At 45.9% G+C, this 16,358-nt stretch overlaps 1 protein-coding gene and 1 pseudogene across 1 annotated transcript in view; both read left to right on the top strand.

Annotated features, from left to right (window-relative positions):
* Positions 1-2,901: 2,901 nt before the first annotated feature.
* PTN (pleiotrophin) overlaps positions 2,902-16,358 on the top strand; it is a 121,262-nt gene continuing 107,805 nt past the window's right edge. The window contains exon 1 of the mRNA XM_040345686.1: positions 2,902-3,182. The gene's annotated coding sequence lies outside the window, so the exon portion shown is untranslated. The remainder of the gene's footprint in view (positions 3,183-16,358) is intronic.
* LOC120933910 lies at positions 9,187-9,295 on the top strand (annotated as a pseudogene).

The raw sequence follows: 16,358 nt of genomic DNA, 5'->3' as shown, positions 1-16,358 counted from the left end.
CGCCCCTTAAAGGAGAATTGTACAAAAAAAAACAAGATTGGTTAGACCCACAAGTGCTTTATTTACCACTTCTGTCTGCCTTTATATTGGCTTTTAGAATTTACAAATGCAGCTATTTACAAATCAGATGAAAGGTTTAGCGCTGGGAAACACTTTTTGATAGATAAAAAGTGCATTTTATATACATCTACATAGATCAGACCAAAATGAGGGACAAATGAGGAGGAATGAGGGACAAAGGGACATTGCTCCAAATCAGGGACAGTTCCTCCAAATCAGAGACAGTTGGGAGCTATGCTGTACTGAAATTGCTCACTCTGATTTCACTGCACACCGTGAGCTTCTCACAATGTGCAGTAGAAGCTTTAGCAAGTCAGATAGAGCCCACCTCATCTCCTGTCTGGAGTACGTCAAGAATCATCTACATCTTTATTCCCCAGCCTGATTGTCCTTGGCCTGCCCCTTTCATTCATTGGGTCATGCAAATAGAGTCATTAAAGGGGTTGTAAAGGTAAATGGTACTTACCCGACCCCTCGAAAGTCCCGCGCACGTCCACGTGATCCTCTTCGGTTCCCAGCCTGGCTGATGATTGGCTAGGCTGGACGGATTGATAGCAGCGCAGCCATTGGCTGGCGCTGCTGTCAATCACAGCGGATGACACGGCGTGCCGGGGGGCGGGGCCGATTGATACAGTCGGTGGCTATGCCCGCCGCTGTATCACGGGAGTGCGCTCGAAAAAGCTTTTTACCATGTGAGCTCGCTCGCAAGAAGGTGGAAAGCTTTTGTGAGGAGGAGCCGAGACAGCCGCCGAGGGACCCCAGAAAACAGGGTTAGGGGACACTCTGTGCAAAACGAGCTGCACAGTGGAGGTAAGTATAACATGTTTGTTATTTAAAAAAAAAAAAAGTTTGCCTTTAGTGTCCCTTTAAGGCATTGTGATATTTGTATAACTCCTTCCAAGAGCCAGCCCACTGCTTGCATAATGGCCGAGGGCTCTCGAGAGAAGTACTGGGGCAGGGTGCTATGATGTTTTCAGGAACCTATCTACCAGGGCCGATCCTAGGCAGGGTGCACAGGGTGCATTGCACCCAGGCGCCTGCAGAGGTGGGGGCGCCAAACATCTAACAGACTCTCTAACAGATGCCCTCTCTGAGTCCATCACAGAGGCCCCCCTCCAGGTCCCAATAAAGTACTCTGCTTCTCTGCCTGTATTTTGTTTATTGTTAAGAGATCATGTAAGGATCCCAGGGCAATGAAGACTTCGTGGGGGAGCATCTCTGTGGTTGAGTCATTGCCACAGAAACATTTGTAATGGGGAGGAGTTGGTAAAATGACGATGCCCATGTTGGGGGCCAGAAATATTTCTGCACCCAGGCGCCTGTGACCCTAGGATCGGCCCTGCTATCTACGACACCCTACCAGCCCCTCCCACCAGCCATGATCTGTCCAGACAAGCACAGAGACCTAGTGATAACATTACTGGGTCTAACATCAGGAATGTTAGATGAAACATTTTCTTGAAAAAACATTATTAGAAAATCGATGAGGGAGGAACCAGTGAAGGCAAAATATAAGCAGATTAAACTTCAGCTTTTACACCTATTTGGAATACAATCAGAGCCAATTAAAATGGAAGTTTGATGGTTTGAGTGTCAAATATAAAAAATAAAGCTTGTTTACTTTCTGTGTTTTTCTAAACTTTTTGATCTTTTGTACCAAAAAAAATTAAAAAAATTGCCATTTTTTTTAACCACTTCAGACCCGCGCTATTGACAAAAGACGTCAACAGCGCGGCTCTCAAGTGCCAAGTGGACGTCTTTGGACGTCTTTTTAAAAGCATTACCCGCGCGCGCCACTGGGTGGCGCGCAGTGGGTAAGCACTGTCCTGGCGCATTGCTGAAGAGCCGATGCGTGTACCTGGCGGCCGCGATGTCCGCCGGGTACACGCGATCGTCGGTGACACAGCAGGTGACAGCAGGGACGTGGAGCTACAGAGCTCCACGTGCTGTCAGAGGAGAGGAGACCGATCTGTGTCCCTTGTACATAGGGACACAGCATCGGTCACCTCCCCCAGTCACCCCCCTCCCCCCACACAGTTAGAACACACCCAGGGAATACATTTAACCCCTTCCTCACCCCCTAGTGTTAACCCCTTCACTGCCAGTCACATTTATACAATAATTAGTGCATTTTTATAGCACTGTTCGCTGTATAAATGTGAATGGTCCCAAATTTGTGTCAAAAGTGTCCGATATGTCCGCCGCAATATTGCAGTCCCAATAAAAATCGCAGATCGCCGCCATTACTAGTAAAAAAAAATAATAAAAAAAAATCATAATTCTGTCCCCTATTTTGTAGGCGCTATAACTTTTGCGCAAACCAGTCGCTTTTTTAGTTTTCTTTACAAAAATACGTAGAAAAATACATATCGGCCATAACTGAGAAAAATAATATTTTTTTTTAAAAAAATGGGATATTTATTATAGCAACAAGTAAAAAAAATATATATATTTTTTTAAATTGTCGCTCTTTTTTTGTTTATAGCGCAAAAAATAAATACCGCAGAGGTGATCAAATACCACCAAAATAAAGCTCTATTTGTGGGGAAAAAAGTACGTCAATTTTGTTTGGGAGCCACGTCGCACGACTGCGCAAAAGTCAGTTAAAGCGACGCAGTGCCGGAAGCTGAAATTTCGCCTGGGCACGAAGGGGGTTTATGTGCCCAGTAAGCAAGTGGTTAAAGCAGGTTTAAAGTCTTATTTATTTTTTATTTTTATATATGATTTTAAATGCTGGCAGCTTTGTAAAGGACATTGAGTTGTATTGCTCATCATGCTCTGTGCATGTCACACTTGTCCCTTGCCTTTGCTTGTTCTATAGAGTCCGCTGTGTGCACACACCAGTAAACACACACACACACCAGCAGGGAGAGAGAGACAGAGAGAGACAGAGAGAGACAGAGGCTCCATCACACAACAAGAAGAAGTTAGCATCGCAGAGAGGAGCACACAGCTCTCATCCATCCTCACAGAGGACCACTAGAGTCCTACTGAACAGAAGAGCAGCGGCAGGCACTGGGACTGTGTGCAGGACTCCCACCCAAACTTGGGATTTATAAGAAACCGGGAGAGAGAAGAGAGAAAGCCCGTAGGATCGGTGCCGGGGTGACCGAGGCATTAAAGTAAGTAAGACGCGATTGTCATTAACTTCTTCAGCACCAGAGACAGGGTTCAGTCACCAATCACACCCATCATCCTCATCATTACCGGTGCTCTTATTAGTATTGTTCTGGCTGCACTATACTAAAGGCTTGTGCTATGGTAGTGGTGAATAGGCAGCCTTTATAACATGGAGGAACCCTTGAAATTACTTTCAGGTCTCAGGAAACCCCTGCTAATAATTACTATATCTACTATTTACATTATACAGAGTTTATGAAAAATGATTATTACAAAAATTTTAAAGAATAAGGAATGTGATATTCTTTCTGTATTTGATACACACGGCTGTGCTAAAAAAAAACATTTATTTACAGTACAAAAAATAAAATGAAACAAATGTACTTTACATTGGTGCCTGGGTGGAAGAATGCTTCTTACTTTGGTGGTCAGTGAGAAGAATGTCTCTTAAATTGGTGGTCAGTGGGAATATTGTCTCTTACATTGGTGGTCAGTGGGAAGAACATTCTCTACCTTGGTAGTCAGTGAGAAGAACACTCTTTACATTGGTGGTCAGTGAGAAGAACATTCTCTACCTTGGTAGTCAGTGAGAAGAACACTCTTTACATTGGTGGTCAGTACGAAGAACACTTTTTACATTGGTCATCAGGGGGAAGAACATTCTCTACCTTGGTAGTCAGTGAGAAGAACACTCTTTACATTGGTGGGAAGGGTGTCTCTTACATCGGTGGTCAGTGGGACGAACACTCTTTACATTGGTCGTCAGGGGGAAGAACATTATTTACCTTGGTGGTCAGTAGGAAGAACATTATTTACATATGTGGTCAGTGACAAGAATGCTGCTCACATTTGTGGTCAGTGGGAAGAAAGTACTTATTTCGTAGGGAAACCCTAACAACCACTGGAAGAGCCCAAGGGCTTCAAGGAATCTTGGTTGAGAAAGGCTAGCCATTGAAATGTAAATATGTAGTCAATACTGTTTATTAACCAACCAACCATAAGTGCAAACTTTCAAAAACATGCCTGAAGAAGAAAACCATGGGGGTTATTTACGAAAGGCAAATCCACTTTGCATTACAAGTACACTGCACGTGCACTTGGAAGTGCAGTTGCTGTCGATCCAAAGGGGAACATGCAAGTAAAATAAAAAACATCATTTTAGCTTGTACATGACTGGATGATACAATTAGCAGAGCTTCCCCTCATTTCAGATCTCCCCCTCAGATCTACAGCGACTGCACTTCCAAGTGCACTTACAGGGCAAAGTGGGTTTACCTTTCGTAAATAACCCCTTAGGTGTCCTAGTAATAATGCTGATGGTAGCATGGCTTCTTTAATCAGAAAGGGTAACAATCATAAACATTTTGCATAAGTCTCCAATCATATTTCCACTTCCGAGAAGTAAAAACTTAAAAAAAACTGCCAACTGATTGCTGCACTATGCACATGTCACTTTGGGCAAATATTCTTCAAAGGATTAGTCTACCCAAAAGTAATCATAATCAGTAGGTCCGCTCTGGCTTTTTATTTGTTTTGGATACTCCAGCAGTGAGATTTCTCCGCCATAATTCCTGACTCACTTCTAGGAGTTTTGTGTGTTCCCATGCCATTTGTCTGTTCCCAACTTCTCCTGTTGCATTCTGCAAAATATAAAATAATAAACTCTAGCGGGGATGGTGGGAGCCCCTCATAATGGGCACAGTAGGTGTGCAGACCCAGGAACTCAATACGGGGATAGTGGGAACCCTTCATAATGGTGTGGAGACCCAGGAACATTGGAGGGAAGGTGGGAACACCTCATAATGGATGCAGCAGGTGCAGACCTGAGTGAGAACTCCTCATAGGAAAGATGGCAATCCCTCATAATCTCTACAGCTGATGTGCAGACATGAGAACTCCTCACAGGAAAGGTGGGAATTCCCTCATAAGGGGTACAGCATGTGTGCAGACCCAGGAACTCAATATGGGCATAGTGGGAACCCTTCATAATGGAAACAGAAGGTGTGGAGACCCAGGAACATTGGAGGGAAGGTGGGAACACCTCATAATGGATGAAGCAGGTGCAGACCTGAGTGAGAACTCCTCATAGGAAAGATGGGAAGCCCTCATAATCTATACAGCAGATGTGCAGACCTGAGAACTCCTCACAGGAAAGGTGGGAATTCCCTCATAAGGGGTACAGCAGGTGTGCAGACCCAGGAACTCAATACGGGGATAGTGGGAACCCTTCATAATGGAAACAGAAGGTGTGGAGACCCAGGAACATTGGAGGGAAGGCGGGAACACCTCATAATGGATGCAGCAGGTGCAGACCTGAGTGAGAACTCCTCATAGGAAAGATGGGAATCCCTCATAATCTCTACAGCAGATGTGCAGACATGAGAACTCCTCACAGGAAAGGTGGGAATTCCCTCATAAGGGGTACAGCATGTGTGCAGACCCAGGAACTCAATACGGGGATAGTGGGAACCCTTCATAATGGAAACAGAAGGTGTGGAGACCCAGGAACATTGGAGGGAAGGTGGGAACACCTCATAATGGATGCAGCAGGTGCAGACCTGAGTGAGAACTCCTCATAGGAAAGATGGGAAGTCCTCATAATCTATACAGCAGATGTGCAGACCTGAGAACTCCTCACAGGAAAGGTGGGAATTCCCTCATAAGGGGTACAGCAGGTGTACAGGCTTGGAAACTTGGTGCAGGGATAGTGGCACAGAAGGTTTACAGACCCCAGAATTCAACACATGGATGGTGGAGGTAACTCATAATGAACGCAGGGCAGACAAAGGAACATGGCGCAGGGATGGTGGTAGCCCCTCATAATGGGAAAAAAAATTGTACAGACCTGGGAACTCAGGACAGGACTGGTAAGAACCTCTTATAATGGGCACAGTCCATGTGCAGAAATGGGAACTCAGTGCAGGAATCTCTTTTAATAAAGTCACTGAAAGATAGAAGCATACCTCAAAAACTGCAGGGATAGTGGGAGGCCCCTTATAATGGGTGCAGAAGGTGTACAGACCTGGCAACTCAGGGCAGCGATGGTGGGAACCCCACATAATGGGCACAGCATTGTAGAATGCTGACAAGTTGGACTTCCCAAGGCCAGTTACTAGACCACTCCTCCAGGCCGGACCGTAGAGAATAATGATCACTCCAGGCATATGCACCTAGGTTAGGATTGAGATGGCGCCCATGATTTTCTATGGCTCGGCTCACCACATCAGTATGTCTATATGCAGACATAAAGACTGCCCCACTCCCATGTCTGCGTCTGAGTTCTGTAATTTCCTTTCAAAGTTTAATGGAGGGAAAGGATTATTTTTAAAGTAAACATATGTAAACATTTGTTTAAGAGCCGGTTCACCCAGGAGCGACTTAGCCACCTGACAAGTCACGCTCTGCTCTGTACTATAGAACCGTTCTAATAAGAGCGACTCAAGTCGCTCCGACTTGGAAAAGGTTCCTGTACTACTTTGGGACGACTTCAGGGCGACTTGCATTGACTTCAATACAGAAGTCATTTTGCAAGTCGCATCTGAAGTCATGGGCAGATCGCCTTGCCGAGTCGCTTGGCAAGTCTTGCTGCTCCTGTGTGAACCAGACCTCGAAAGTCCCGCGCGGTCCCGAGATCCTCTTCGCCGCTCAGCTTGGCCGCTGATTGGCTAGAGCGGATGGATTGAGAGCAACGCAGCCATTGGCTGACGCTGCTGTCAATCACATCCAGTGACGTGGCGCCCCGAGTGATACAGTGAGCGGCTATGGCCGACCGCTGTATCACGGAAGCGCGCCTGCAAGAACTCACCACCATGCGAGCTCTCTCACATGACTGTGGTGAGTTCTTGCGGGGAGGACCAGAGACAGCCGCCGAGGGACCCCAGAAGACGTGGATCGGGGCCACTCTGTGCAAAACAAACTGCACAGTGGAGGTAAGTATAACATGTTTGTTATTTTAAAGATTTTTTTTTTCCCTATTTGCGTGTCAATAATAATACTTTATAAGTAAGATGGAAAGACATTGGGCCAGATTCACAAATGAGATACGACGGCGTTTCTCCTGATACGCCGTCGTATCTCTGTTTCTATCTATGCGACTGATTCATAGAATCAGTTACGCATAGATAGCCAGAAGATCCGACAGGTGTAATTGTTTTACACTGTCGGATCTTAGGATGCATTACCGCGGCCGCCCCTGGGGGGAGTCTGCGTCGTAAACCAGCGTCGGGTATGCAAATTAGGAGTTACGGCGGATCCACGACGGTTTTTCGCGTTCGCTACGTCGCCGCTAGTCAAGTTTCCCGTCGCAAAGTTACACTTTTTTTTTGGTGCCTTAACTTTAGTCAGCAAGTGTATTGCTGTCTAAAGTATGGCCGTCGTTTCCGCGTCGAAATTTAAAAATCAACGTCGTTTGCGTAAGCCGTCCGGAAATACGGAAGTACGCTACGCGCGTCGCCGTTCAAAAAAATGACGTCACGGCGGGAGTTTGGAAACGGAGCATGCGCACGCCTAATTTAAATGGCACACGCCCATTTAAATTGGCCCGCCTTACGCCGGAGGCCGCGGGCGTAGTTTTCATCGCAAGTGCTTGGTGAATCAGGCACTTGCGATGAAAAATTGCGGCGGTGTAACTTATCTAGGATAAGTTACGCCGCCGCGATTCTACGTGAATCTGGCCCAAAATTTTTAAAACAACGTATATCAATGCTAAGTGTCCTAACAAAGGGAAAGTGTCTGAAAAAGTGAATTCACATTTAGACCTCGTTCACACTTGAGTGTTTTTCAGCTTGAAGCGCAGAAACACTCAACAAGCAAAATCACATTTATTTCAATGACCCCTGTTCACATTTGAGCATTTTGTGGCCTGTAGCAAAATACCCGTCGCTCAAAGAGCTACTTTTCAGGCAGATTTGAGTGTTTTTGTACCCAAAGACTTCAATGGAAAACGCCGGAACAGCGAAAAATTTGCAAAAAGCCCTGAAAAAACGCCTGCTAAAACAGAAAAAACGCCTGAAAACACTCGGCATAAGTTTGAATCTTTGCACATAATAAAAAAAATCAATTGATCCATGGAGGCGCTGCTGAGACTATAAACTTCGCCAAAGTTTTAAGGCAATGATGAATGCGGCTGTACTGCGAATTAACAGCTTTCTGTTCAAGATCAGCTGTAATCCGCTGTGACGTACAATCGTTAATATGATCCCAAAAGTTGCTGTAAAGCGCTAAAATTCACTTGCACTGATGACAGTTGAATTGACTGATGACACGCGGTTCCCTGGGAGTTTGTCTTTAAGGCTTTGTGTGTTGTGGAAGCGGATTAACCTACATACCAGCTGCTCCTCTCCCCTGTCCTGGATGTTTTTATGATACAGTGTTCATATACTCTACATCCAGACATATGTATTTCTATTTATAAAAACAATAACCCTATTTCATTTAAAGTGATTGCACTGAAATGAAAACTAGCTTGCAACAAATTAACCACTTGAGTTCTGGAAGATTTTACCCCTTTTATGACCACCTTTTTTTTTTCTTTTTAACACTGCGCTACTTTAACTGGTAAGGCAACACTTTACCCAAATTAAATTGATATCATTTTTTTCACACAAATAGAGCTTTCTTTTGGTGTTATTTGATCACCCCTGGGTTTTTTATCTTTTATTATATCAATAAAAAAAATATTGCACATTTTCAAAACTTTTTCTACTTTCTGTTAAAAACACATTTCTTTATAAATTTAGGCCACAATCCGGTATCTTGTGTAGACTTTAATTAAAAAAAACTTCCACTGTTAAAACATTTAGTCCAAAATGTATTTTCCCAGATAAAAAGCAATTGTGCTGCAAGTTTGAAAATGACTTGCTAAGGTTTTGCTCGGCTTGACAGGCTTCACAAATTTGTTGCAGAATTGCAGTCCACATTTCATGATTTCAGATTAACTTCTTCGCAAATGTAGCAAGGTCCCAGACCTCCAAAAGCCTAATGGTGACCTCCAGAGCCAGGGATAGATGACATCTGGCGGGGGAGACACCATGATCATGAAGGTGGTTCTCCCAGGGCGAGGCTCGGCCATTGCACTCTGGCAGTGCTGATCGTGGTGTCTTCCCTGCCGCTTCTCGGCCTTTTGGCTAGGATCTAGTGTGGTATCTGTTCTTACCAGTTGTCAGCAGAGCACTGAAGCACCTCCTACATGGGGAGGGTGGATGCAATCCAATGACGTCATTGCACCTGGAAGGATGGTTTCAGCAGGGACTACGCCGTGCTGCCCGACAGTTACTGGGGGCCAGCCCATGGTTGAGTCTGAGCCATCTGGAAGGGTGCTCCTGGTGAGGATGGGTGCTGCGCTTGGTCTTGGTCTTTTTGTCGAGTTCTAGTCTGGCCTTCTGGCTGGCTGGTGTAAGTGCTATCTCTGTCAGCGATCCGGTAGGAGGAGCTGGTACTGCCCTGAGAGTAGACGGGGTAAGACCATGCAAATCCGCCGGGTTGACGGAGGGTCTGGAGGGGCTAGTATTGGCGGAGGCTGCTAACTGGAGCGGCAGTTCTCCCCAAGAAAACCTTGAAGGGCTCTCTAGCTGGCAGGGGTGGAGGGCTGCACTGGCTGGTCGGGGGGGCAGATTTGGAAAGAAAAACCTATGGTGCATGTGCCCCTGGAGTGGCAGTCCACTCCAGGGGCACTGTGTGTGAGGGACACATTGATTTAAGAAAAACCTATGGTGCATGTGCCCCTGGAGTGGCAGTCCACTCCAGGGGCACTGTGTGTGAGGGACACATTGATTTAAGATACCATGGTCACTGCACCAGATAAAGGTCTGAATAAAGAATGATGAGCGCAAACTGAAAATCTAAAAGTGAATATAAAGACAGTCCATAAGGGACTGATAACAATCAATAAAGGTATGCAGTGAATTCAAAATTAGTGAAATAACCCAAAACTGATAATAAATCCAAAAATAAAAGTCCAAAAGGCCTTTTGGCTAGGACCGGAGGAATTTTTTATTCCTGGCCGGAGGGCCTGGTCATTGTTGAACACAATGACCACTTCTTTCACTCTCCTCTTCACTATCCCTTTCCGCCACTTTATTTAATTTAAGCCTATGTTTGTCACGTTTTTGTCTTATTTTTGTTTGTGCACGTTTTGTTCACTGTGAGATTATTAGGGTGCCGGTCCTCGGGCCAGCCCTGAACGTCTTGGGAGTAGGTGGACATGGCCTTCTGGCTTAGTTCACTTGCTCAAATGGGGTCTCCCTTCGGGGGAGCCCCACCTAGTACTGGGAGGGTTCTGTTTCGGCAGTCCCTCCAAGGAAGTTGGGTCCGTGTCGGCTTTGGTTGCTCGGACCACAGTACCTCAGTCTCCGTCTGGAGCCTAACGCCCCGGGGGATCAGGGTTTGGGTCCCTCTTTACAGGAGGACCACTTGACGTTGCACCCGTCTGCACGTTTTTGTGAACACTCTTTAGGCCTCGTACACACGACCGAACATGTCCGCTGAAACTGGTCCGTGGACCAGTTTCAGCGGACATGTTCGGTCGTGTGTACGGCCTATCGGACAGTTTTCCAGCAGACATTTGTCCAGCCGACCGTTTTCCAGCGGACAAAAATTTCTTAGCATGCTAAGAAACATGTCCGCTGGAAACCTGTCCGTCGGACATGTTCGGTCGTCTGTACGACTCACCGGACATGTCTGCTCGGCCGAAAGCCTTCGCATGCGTCGAAGTGATTCGACGCATGCGTGGAAGCATTGACCTTCCAGGGTCGTGCACGTCGCCGCGTCATTGTCGCGGCGACGGAGCGGCCATGTCACTGCGTATCCTGTCCGCGCGGATTTCTGTTTGATGGTGTGTACAACCATCAGACAGAAATCTCCGAGCGGACATGTCCGATGAAAACGGTCCGGCGGACCGTTTTCATCGGACTGTCCGCTCGTCTGTACGGGGCCTTATGTGTGTGCACATTTTTTCTGCACCGGGTGGAGTTTTTGGGTGTGTAGGCTTTAAAAAAAAAAAAAAAACAGATACGATGGCGCACATTTGCACTTACGTCGGCGTAACTTGATATACGTCGGCATAAGTGCTTTGTGAATCCGGGCCATTGTCTATATTAAGTTGGTAAGAGTTGTTAAGAATGTGACTTTTCCCTTTACTTTTCCCAGTATACTATTAATAAGGTGTTCATATTCCAAGATGAGGAAACACACAATAACAAACCGTCCTTTAACAATTGCAGAGTTGGAAGGAGCTTAGCCAGTTAGCAGGGTATTTCTTGGGCTTGTGATGATAAGGAAAGTCGCAAAGCGAGCACAGCGGTCAGCCAGTGTACACTCTAATAGGATTCTGCTGATATTAATAGACGGACTTGTACCTGTGTTCCTCACACCAGCTGGGCGTACGGGCTTAGAGCCAATGACCCCCACCGCAGCGTGGCCATGTGGCGCAAGCTCCATAGCAGATGTTTCCCATCTTCTTTCTTTCACTGAAGCATGGTGTGCACACACTGGCCTATGACAATCTCACTTCCCCACTGCTCAGCAGATCTCCCCGCTGACTGACTTATCATGGACAACAAGTAAACTCAGCCAGGGGACTGTGAATACAAGCCAGGAAATTCTGCAACGATGCCAAAGTCACAATGTCCGATGGGTTTAATGAGAGTTTTATATAATCTAGATGCAACAAGCTTTTCAGTGTTTCTGGTGAGTGTGCAGCCTCTTGTTACATGATCCTGTGCTATGGCAAATCCCTGTCATGCTCATATTGAATGGGGGGGGGGGCTGCATTGGGCTACAAGACAGCAGGGAAATAGCCTTCAATTAACAGTCATTAAGACTTTATTCGCATTCAACAAGAGGTGCCAACATGTTTTGGGGCTACAGAGATGTTCCTCCATCAGGGCTATAAAAATAGAGGCGTGGTCTAAGGAATCAGTAAAATCAATAGCAGCTGTGACTGTGTACACTCACTGCCCACTTTATTAGGTACACCTTGCTAGTAGCGGGTTGGATCCCCTTTTGCCTTCAGAACGGCCCTAATTCTTGGTGCATAGATTCAACAAGGTGTTGTAAATGTTCCTCAGAGATTTTGGTCCATAGTGACATGATAGCAGCACGCAGTTGCTGCAGATTTGTCAGCTGCGCATCCATGATACAAATCTCCCATTCCACCACATCACGCAGGTGCTCTATTGGATTGAGATCTGGTGACTGTGGAGGCCATTGGAGTACAGTGACCTCATGTTCAAGTAACCAGTGGTGAGATGATTTGAGCTTTGTCACATGGTGGAAGTAGCCATCAGAAGATGAGTACACTGTAGTCATAAAGGGATGGACATGGTCAGCATCAAAATTCAGGTGGGCCGTGACATTTAAACAATGCTCAATTGGTACTAAGGGGACCAACGTGTGCCAAAAAAATATCCCCAACACCATTACACTACCACCACTATCCTGAACCATTGATACAATGCAGGATGGATCCATGCTTTCATATTGTTTACGCCAACATGGGTCACCCAGAGAATGAATTATTACTTTTAATGTTATAGCGGATCATGCTATAACTAAAAATGTTATAACAGTTCATACGTTACACTCCTCAGATAGGATAAAATGGCGGACCCTAATCCTGACAGACTTTCCCGCCTCTGCACTCTCCCTGCAGACTTTTACCTCAGGACACTTCTCCTCCTGCACATCACTTTCCTGTCACAGATTAGTACTCCTGTCCCGCCATCTTCAACCCACTAGGCCTCACTCTGAATAAGTCCTAGTAGTTTCAATTGATGATCCTGAATAGGCCAGGGGCCTGCAGTACCCCTTCTTGTGACCGTGGACATTACTTGAGGAAAATATTTGATGATGGACTACTGATCCCAGTGGTCCTGACTTGCAAATCCTGCGCCCTCAGGCCACATCGATTTGACACAAACTCCACAGTCTATCCTCTGGCTCTACACCCAGCTCCTGTTCCAGGACACCTTTCCATGACCGTGTCAGGAAAGGCTCCCTCCCAGCTCTCCCTGGCATGCCTCTTCCAGATCTCCACTGTGCTTCACTCACGACTCCTGCCCTGAGTCCTTCTTGAAGGATTTACCCGGACATGCGGACCAACTGCTTCTCCAGCTCCTGTTCCAGGACACCTCTCCATGACTATGTAAGGAGAGACTCCCTCCCTTCTCCCAAGCTCCTCTGCCTGAGTCGTACCCCCCCAGATGGGGGCGCTCCTCCTGCACGCAGTCTAGCACTCCATCCTTTAGTTCACCCAGCCGACAACTCCCCTCCAGCAGGCTGACTGAGGGAATATATAGGAGGCCTGCCCCCTACCAATCCTAGTTGGGGATTGGTCAGCGCTCCTACATACACCCCATGCCATGCCAACACTCAGCCCTGCCCCCTTTCTAGAACATTCTCACTGGAAACAGGGGAGGCGCCCCAAAGGTGAAGTACATGTCAGTCACACCCACTGCTACACTAAACCACTCCCTGCCCCCAGATCAAAAACAAACAGGCCTAGCTTGCAGCATAGACCTGCTTAAATTTACCTGCACTGGCAGCTAACACCATAAACCTCACATCTAGCACATACCTATGGTAGAGGGTGCTACACTTGAAAGCACATTTTATGTCATTTCATCTGCTGCCATTAGCTTCTATGGGCCTTCGGCACACAATTGAATTGAATCCAATTAGAGAAATGTGTAAATCTTGGGTGAAAAGATTTAGTGCCTATCAACACACATTCTGATGTGCTAAAACACGTGTCATAGTTTGTCATAATAATAATAGTGTCTGTTCCCTTCTCGGCACTGCAGAAACAATATGACATGTCTGTTTTTACAGCACTGTAGTGCGCTGGGAGGTTCCAACAAGTCATTGGCAACGCACCATAATGCATGTTACACTGGCATATGTTGGCAGCAGGTATTAACAAGCCTTGGTCATTGGCTGTTAATCCCATTCACTCCAAATTCTAAATTCAAAAAAGCATTAAAAATGTAAGTCACATTTCCTTTCCCCCAGGATTTGACTCTACACTCCTTGAACCACAATGTAACCTTTATGTTTTTCTATGTCCTGAGCTTCTATTTTTCTATAACAGATCCTCTGGGAATTCCCCCTTCTCTCTTATGCCGCGTACAGACGGTCGTTTTTTGTGATAAAAAAAAACCGACGTTTTAAATCATGAAATAAAACAACGTTTTTGAAACATCATTTTCAAAAACGACGTTGCCTACACACCATCGTTTTTTCACAATGCTCTAGCAAAGCGAGGTTACGTTTCACCACTTTTTTCCATTGAAACTAGCTTCTGGGCATGCGCGGGTTTAAAAACGTCGTTTTAAACGTCGTTTTTTGGTACACACGGTCAATTTCTGTGAAACAAAAAACGACGTTTTGAAAAACGACACAAAAAATTCGAGCATGTTCGAAATTTTTTTTGTAGTTTTTCAGAAGACATAAAACAACGTTTTCTCCCACACACAATCATTTTAAATGACGTTTTCAAAAACGTCGTTTTTTTTTCATCACAAAAAACGACCGTCTGTACGCGGCATTATCCTTTGAGGAATTTTTTGAATTGGATGCAAACCCATGAACATACTGTCTAGTTGAGGAAGCTACGGGCCATTGGTTCGTGATGAAGAAATATTATTCTACCTACATCCACTGGCCCAGATCCACAAAGAACTTACGGCGGCGTATCTATTGATACGCCGCGTAAGTTCTACGATGCGCCGGCGTATCTTTGTTTTGTATTCACAAAACAAGATACGCCTGAATGTGGGCTAGATCCGACTGACGTACGTCTTAGTACGCCGTCGGATCATAGGTGCATATTTACGCTGGCCGCTAGGTGGCGCTTCCGTCGATTTCCGTGTTGAGTATGCAAATTAGCTAGATACGCCAATTCTCAGAACGTACGTCCGCCCGGCGCATTTTTTTACGACGTTTGCGTAAGGCTTTTTCTGGCGTATAGTTACCCCTGCTCTATGAGGCGTACGCAATGTTAAGTATGGACGTCGGGCCAGCGTAGAATTTTCCGTCGTTTACGTTGTTTGCGTAAAACGTTCGCGAATAGGGCTTTGCGTAAATTATGTTCATGTCGTCTAGGCATTGAGCGGGCATAATTTAATTTGAAAATTCGACTTGATACTGAGCATGCGCTCGCATGCGCCATTCGAAAAAAGCATAATTTACGTGGGGTCATGCTTAGTTTACATAAAACACGCCCCCATGTTCCTCATTTGATTTAGGCGCGCTTACGCCGGCACATTTACGCTATGCCGCCGTAACCTTAGACGCAAGTGCTTTGTGAATACAGCACTTGCCTCTTAAAGTTGCGGCGGTGTAACGTAACTACGATAAGCTACGCCCGCTTAATTTTACGCCTATCTACGTGGATCTGGCCCATTGTGTTTTTGCTAAGAGCCGGTTCACACTCCTGCGGCACGACTTCGGGGGCGACCAGCAAAACGACTTTTGTATAGAAGTCAATGCAGGTCGCCCTGAGCCGCCCCCGAAGTCGTGCAGGAACCTTTTTCTAAGTCGGAGTGACTTGCGTCGCTCCTATTAGAACGGTTCCATTGCATTGAATGGGACGCGACTCGTCTGGCGGCTGAGCCGCCTGACGAGTCGCCCCAGTGTGAACCGGCTCTAAGTGTATGTTGTTTTATCTACTCAACAATGTGCATCCCATACAATGTTGTATAGGTGTGGAAAAGAAATAAAAGAAAAATGCATGTCAGTGCAGGGAAACAGATGTTGACTCATGACAATGCACCTGTATAACTCTACAAAAAACAACTTCTATGCACATAGATCTACATGGACCCTTATAAATAGACCCCAAACTACTTTTGTTACACTATATTACCAAAAGTATTGGGAAGCTTGCCCATACACGCACATGACCTTTAATGGCATCCCAGTCTTAGTCCGTAGGGTTCAATATTGAGTTGGCCCACCCTTTGCAGCTATAACAGCTTCAACTCTTCTGGGAAGGCTGTCCACAATGTTTAGGAGTGTGTCTATGGGAATGTTTGACCATTCTTCCAGAAGCGCATTTGTGAGGTCAGGCACTGATGTGGAAGAGAAGGCCTGCCTGGCAGTCTCCGCTCTAATTCATCCCAAAGGCGTTCTTTCGGGTTGAGGTCAGGACTGTGCATGCCAGTCAAGTTCAACCACCCCAA

The sequence above is a fragment of the Rana temporaria genome, chromosome 3, assembly GCF_905171775.1.
Source record: "Rana temporaria chromosome 3, aRanTem1.1, whole genome shotgun sequence".
Lineage (NCBI taxonomy): Eukaryota > Metazoa > Chordata > Amphibia > Anura > Ranidae > Rana > Rana temporaria.
The sequence above is the reverse complement of the archived record's forward strand: the minus strand, read 5'-3'. Positions and strand labels throughout refer to the sequence as shown.